Raw genomic sequence first — 6,713 nt, 5'->3', positions numbered from 1 at the left:
ATTGTAAGATTCGCAATTTTTATAATAATTTTGATGTTACTAGGGAAAGCTACTAATGAAAGTAAGAATGAATTATTTTGATAAATATTAGGTATTATGCTTAGGGTGTGTGAAAAGTATATAGCGGTAATATTCAAATAAAAACTTGTAGTGAAAGTATTATTTATGGAGATATATAATTTTTTTTTAGAGAGAGCTAAAGAAACGTGAGTTACAGTCAAAGGAGGTAAATTATAATAAAAATAGTGAATACTGATATAAACAATTTTCACACTGATATTGTTGCTACATGAAAGAACTCCTAAAAAGAGTAAGAATGCATTATTTTCAATTAAAACATTATTATTTTTAAAGACAAAGAAAAAACTCATGAGAAAACTTGCGATGAATATGATTTTATCCGGATTATTTTTGTTTAGCAGTGCAGTAAATGTTGAGGTACTTTTTATCATCTGTCACAGTTGTTGGCGTTTTTCTCGATCAAGATCAGTGATGTTTTTAATCGTAATAATTTTGGATGTATCCGTATGTCTTAGCAGAATGCGCCCCGATGATGACCAAGAGTATTTGTAGTTATTTTCTCTGGCGATTTTTTTATTTTGGGAGAGTAAGAATTTTCCTTTTTGCGTTAGATGATCTGACACGTAAATCCGTTTTGCTTCTTGAGATAGCCCTAGATCTGCTGTATTGAGTTTGCTTGAACTGGAGGTAGAGGATTTTTTATAGTCTTTGATTTTGAGTAGGAAGTCATCTCGAGATTTAATACTATTGAACGACACTATTACAGATCTGGGATTTTTTTCGGACAGTTTTGGTCCTAGTCTGTACATTTTATTGATTTCAGATTGTAAAGGTATCGTGGTATCTCCGTAATTTATGATTTTTGATATTTTTTTAAGAGTTTCCATAATATTTTCATTGTTTGCTTCAGGGATGCCTCTGATGTCGATATTGCACATCTGTGTAATGTACTCCAGCCGGTCAATTTTGTCGTCCTGATGAGAAGTAGTATTTTCTAATACAGCGTTTTGTTTTTTTAATTCTAGCATATCAGTAATGACCCTTTCTTGCGAGGATTCAATGTCAGTTATTCGTTTTTTTAGAAGGTCTTGCTGATCCGCTAAAAATTTAAATGAATCAAGGATTTCTTTGTTTTGTGCGATAATCGAATCATATTTTTGTTCCACAAAATCCATTATTGTTTTTTTGAAATTGTTTAATTCTAAAATAAACTTATCTGACGTAAGTATACCGCTTGCGCCATCTGCGGTTGATGAAGGAAATTTCTCTGCGTCTGTTGACTGTTGAGTTAGATGTTTGGTAGGTTTGCCGGTAGATGGTTCTTGATCGATTTTTTCATCACAATAATTCATATTCCTGGTCTTTTTTTTAGTAAAAGCTTTAGAGCATTTTTTACATTTCCACTGAGAATTACGAGCACCACGTATGTTTTCACCAATCTCTGCACAAACAAGATGATAGCCATTATCACAGACAACACAAGATATGAATTCGGCTGGACTGTCAATATTTTTGTCGCAAACGATGCATAGTGTATTCATGTTGAAATAAATTTATAAAAAGTGATTTCGCTGTGAATAAAATTGATTGAATGATGTTTAATATTGATAGTTTCAACACAGTTTAGGCACTTTTGTATTTTTTAACAGCTGGCTCGTTTTAGTACAGAATGACAGATTTATTTTTATTATTTGGTTTTTTTTTTGACAGTTAACATGCAATTTCTTTGTGAAGACAAAAAAACATGAAAAAATAGCACTTCACAAGATATAAATGCACTGATTTGAAGCGCGGTCTTTGATTTCTAATAGTTTAGATCTTTGAGTTTAGTACACTTCAGTTTTATATTGATTTTTATTAAATTATAGCAGACGTAAGAATATGTCAACACTAGACTCAGTAGGTAGAATTGAAATCTGTAATAAAATATAATTTTATGTTTCCGATAAAGCGGTATTTCTACAGTTAACGAAAAAAACAATCGGCACGCGATAGAGCAAACGTAACAAAAATCTCAATTTTTTAAATCCGAATAATGCTTTTTAAGGATTATAACCGTTTGTAAATCTAAGAGAATCATTTGCTTACAAAAACAGTATTTCGTGTTGGTAATTAATTAAAAAAAAAAACAGCGAATCTATTTTAAAATGAATGTCATCTTATGATCCTATTGTGAATCTAAAATCTCAAAATACCCGATCTTTTATACAGCGTATTCACAAATTTCCGATTAAACAAAAACTTTATCCTTTCTTATTCCTCATAAGAAGCATATAATCAATGAAACATTTTAAAGCTGTAAAAAAATACTAAAAATTCCTACATTGTTCAGCAAGTTCTTGAAATAAATAACCAGTACCTACCTACGAGTTAAATAATTATTTATCTGTTGGCAGCAATGTCGTCAATTCCTGAATAGTTCATAATTTCTCCGCCAGGCTGTCAGAAAAATGTCCAGATTCCGGCGTACAAGTTTGCAAACTTTCATTTCACTTCAACTTCTGCTCCGGATCGGTTCGTTTATAAATATTAAATATATTTGTAATCCTCGTCCATCTTCCTTATCGAGGTGAATATCCATTATTTTATAACCAGTTTATATTCCTGAGATCTATGTGTTTGTTGTGTGATAGATATTTATACCGATTCTAATTTTGAATGGAAAGCATGGCGAGCCCATGCCGGGATTGTGGCAATTCACCACGCCTTGCAATATTACCAATCCCCACCTTCCCAGGGTTAATTGTTTAAAATTATGTGAGAAATACCGCCCACGTCTGAGTTTATATGATAGATTGTTATATTCTGATACTTGTTGTGTATTATGTGATAGCTAACTAATAATGTACGTTATTTATTTCCAGTGGTCTAACCAAGATGAATATCAGCATCGCAAGACAGAATCTTAGTCGCGGAGCCAAATTGCGGAGAAAAAACTTCACAGTGCCTGGTCCCATGGGGCCTCTGCTGGATACTATTACACCTATGGATGATATCACATCACAATTCGGCGTGTGACGTGTCCTACTGAACATTTAATGGAATTCAAAGTGAGTACATACCGCCCATCTAAACCTTTAGTTATTCTCCAATTGCAATCGAACACGCTGTCCAAAACGGCTAAATATCGTGATTTTAGTGGCATGCTCTCACCGCAATGTACCTAGTAAACTGAAGCACATCATTTTGAGGTTAGATTTAAGATTATTTCAAAGCCAGCCAATTTCTTAGCTATCTATCAATTTTATCCATAACGACATTTCTAATGTCAATCTCGCTCTTGAGGTTATGTTTATAAAGGGGAGCTATTATTTAGTAGTATGTATTTACATATTAGCATTTAATATTATTTTAACGCCGGTCTTCCACGAGTGCTGTTATTATCACTGTATGGTGAAACAGGCCAATTTGTCAGTTACAAAATAGGTAGATCTCGCATGTGACTAGCACAAAGCACATGTTGGCAATCTAGCTGTTATGCTAGTTTAATAAATACCGTTTCGTTTTACTGAATCCTATTCCAACCTAAACAGCTTTTACTAAAGCAATTTTCCATGATGAAAGAAATACCGCCCCAGTCTGAAGATAATGACGATCGGTTTCAATAATATCTGAACAACTTCAATGATTTCTTCAATGTTAATAAGATGCTATGAACCCAATACTAATGTTTGGTTTCCTCTTTTCCCAGATTTGTAAACGTTCAGCACAATGCAGTTGAAAAGCGGTAGAAACTGCCTACATTCAAAGATAAAAAGGTAAGATATCATTATTAACATTTAGAATAGAATGCTTTGGAAACAATCTAATTCCTACGATAATAAATGCCCACGTAGCGTTTAGATTTTAATATTATGGTTTAATAACCATGCACCTGGACATACAACCTAATGCTATGTATGTAGATAATTCTAAAACTCTATTTTCCATGATGAGAGAAATACCGCCCCAGTCTGAAGATAATGACGAGTGGTTTCAATAATATCTGAACTATTTTAGAGTTTTATGAATATTGCCAACAAAAATAATGTACACACTTTAATCCTTATTCGTTTTCTTTTCAATAGATATCTTTCTGGTGAAATGACCCGTGCCTTGAAGCAACACTGTGGATCTTCATGGATACATACATTCAGGTAATTACTATTAGGAATGTTTGCTAATGTTTATAATATCTAAATATTTTCCCTCGCTGTGGATGAATTGCCATACATTGGTTGTCACACGTGTGCCTGCAATGATGCAGTACTTGAGAATTTTTAATAAACTTTCCATGATGAAGGAAATACCGCCCCAGTCTGAAGATAATGACGATCGGTTTCAATAATATCTGAACAACTTCCAATCATCATTACCACTCAATGCAATCTGTGTTAACACAAATGCTAACGATAATTATTTTTCTTACAGAGGCCCATAATGTAAAACAACCACAAGAAAATTGAATCCAAAGGTAATACATTTTTTATTATCAATTATTGCCATTGTTTTAATGTCTTAACTTTTAAATGATGATCAATTTTTAACAAGCATATGCCTGAACTGTCTCATGTTGTCAACCTCAAACTGATAAAATAAATAAATATTCCAGTGTATATTATTCTCAAGCACGTACATTCAATATTCTAAACTAGTTATTGCTTCGCAGGTCATCTGTGGATTCATGCACCCATCAACATAATGTGCTCTTGTGGATTTTATTGCTGCATACATCGGTCTATAAGACTTGGATAAGCGTGTGACCCTTTGATACAATAAGGTAAGCTTCGCACGATACTACACTACTTAAGACTTTAAAAGATTGTTCAATTTAATGTTATTGTTTTTTAAATTGCATTAACCCTTGGGACGGCTTTCGCTAAATTTCAATAATTCTTTAAATTTCATTGTTAATTTTCAAGTTCTGGGAAAGATTATTTCAGTTATGTCATGCAGCGTCTCGCCTATAATGATAAAATAACTGAACTTGATTAGGATTTTCACAGAACCTGAAAATCAACGTTGAAATTTGATGAATTGTTAAAATTTCAATGTTCATTTTTAAGTTCCCGAAAGATTTTTTCAAGTTCTATCAAGCAAACTAGCCTATAATGATAAAATAACAACTTGAAAATGACTCACAGAACCCGAAAATGAATGTTGAAATTTGATGAATTGTTTAAATTCTCCGAAAAGATCACTCTTGGGTGAAAGCCAATATAAAGAATAAAAAAAATTCTCTGAAACAACCCATCCTTAGTCTTTTAGGCATTTTAATTTGTAAATATCGCAAAGCCAAATATAATTCAAATTATATTTGAAATAAACTGGCATTTCAGTGCCCTTGAGGTGATTTCTCACGAAAACGGCGCTATATAAATTAGCCAAATATTATCAACAATGTTCATTTTACATAGTTTCGTGGACAATATTGATATGTTTTCAAGACTTCTAAAACCAGCTATACGCAATGCAGAAGAAGTAGTCATGATTTCACGGAAACTGCTGTTGTAGTTTGTCGGGAGGGTTAAAAGTACATTTCATCTGATGCCCAGTATTTTTTTTTTTATTCATGACTTTGTCTTCGTAATTGATTTAACTGTATTGAGTTAGACTACCCCACTGACATAAGCCGGCCTTCGTAGTGCCTATAGATGACTACGAGGGTGGCTATACAGTGGGAACATTAACCCTGGAAATGTAAGATATCAGAGATCCACTTCGGATATCTAAGGGTTTCAGAAACAAATTTATTTCACTAGGAAATAATGCATCTCGCAACATAGCCTATAATCATCCAACTAATCATAATTTTTTTATTATTTCACAGGAGTTGGGGGGTGTGTTCAGATCTTGTTGGACGTCGTGGTAACTGGGGTTCAAGTTATAAAGGTAATTACATTTCAGATAGTGATTTAAATTATTTATAAATTATAATTTTAAATGATGATCAATAGTTATCCCTGTCTCACAAAACCGTGGGGAAAAAACAACTATGGTAACCAACTGAAGCTTACCCAACTTTCCATTATTTGTCACGGCAATATGAACCAGTTCTAATTATCTTTGTTTAATTACAGGAATGCAGTTAACACTGGAACATCATCCCTATGTATGGGAATGTGGACAACCCTACTTCATTTCCTGAAGAATGCAGGTAATAATACAGACTTTCTGATACAATATAGTGGACCTTCACTAATGTCCAAGTAAATAAAATGATGATCGATAGTTATCCCTGTCTCACAAAACCGTGGGGATGAAACAACTATGGTAACCAACTGAAGAAAATCCATTCATTTTGGTTTCCTCGAAACTATTTCTTTGCCTCGTTCTAAAAGATTGTTCTTTTGTTTACAGATTGGTGAGTTTATGTGCAGCTGCAGAAACCAATAGATGAACAAGGAGTTATATTCTTGATACTGTTCAGTATTTATGTATCCAATAAATATTTTAAAATATAATTTCTTTTTACAAAATACAACCCCTCTACCCTTATTTTAAGAATAATGTTATCAACGAGAAGTCTGATTACAAATGGAATTGGTTTGTGATAGTCACATAAAAATGTTTATTTGTCCCTACCTTGGGATATTGAAAAGCTACATAAGATTAATGTTGTCATGTTTGGTGACTAAATTTGAGTGGCCTCTTGCTTCGACTTCACTACTTACAAGTCTAGGGGAGTTTTTAAGCATCAAAAAAAATAGAAA

The 6,713-nt window shown here is 32.9% G+C and overlaps 1 long non-coding RNA gene and 3 other non-coding genes across 4 annotated transcripts; all 4 read left to right on the top strand.

Moving 5' to 3' along the window:
* Positions 1-2,465: 2,465 nt before the first annotated feature.
* On the top strand, positions 2,466-6,461 carry LOC149422513 (uncharacterized). Its single transcript, XR_016302424.1, has 9 exons — positions 2,466-2,590; positions 2,886-3,071; positions 3,713-3,779; positions 4,089-4,157; positions 4,432-4,474; positions 4,670-4,780; positions 5,831-5,892; positions 6,081-6,157; positions 6,361-6,461. It is a non-coding gene; the product is annotated as an uncharacterized LOC149422513 (long non-coding RNA).
* On the top strand, positions 3,569-3,642 carry LOC149422516 (small nucleolar RNA SNORD31). Its single transcript, XR_016302481.1, has one exon. It is a non-coding gene; the product is annotated as a small nucleolar RNA SNORD31 (small nucleolar RNA).
* LOC149422515 (small nucleolar RNA SNORD31) lies at positions 3,943-4,016 on the top strand. Its single transcript, XR_016302483.1, has one exon. It is a non-coding gene; the product is annotated as a small nucleolar RNA SNORD31 (small nucleolar RNA).
* On the top strand, positions 4,289-4,361 carry LOC149422514 (small nucleolar RNA SNORD31). The gene has a single exon (XR_016302482.1). It is a non-coding gene; the product is annotated as a small nucleolar RNA SNORD31 (small nucleolar RNA).
* Positions 6,462-6,713: the final 252 nt, after the last annotated feature.

This window comes from Hesperophylax consimilis, chromosome 7, assembly GCF_061612785.1.
Source record: "Hesperophylax consimilis isolate HC1 chromosome 7, BYU_Hcon_1.0, whole genome shotgun sequence".
NCBI classification, from domain to species: domain Eukaryota; kingdom Metazoa; phylum Arthropoda; class Insecta; order Trichoptera; family Limnephilidae; genus Hesperophylax; species Hesperophylax consimilis.
This window is presented reverse-complemented; position numbering and strand designations above follow the sequence as displayed.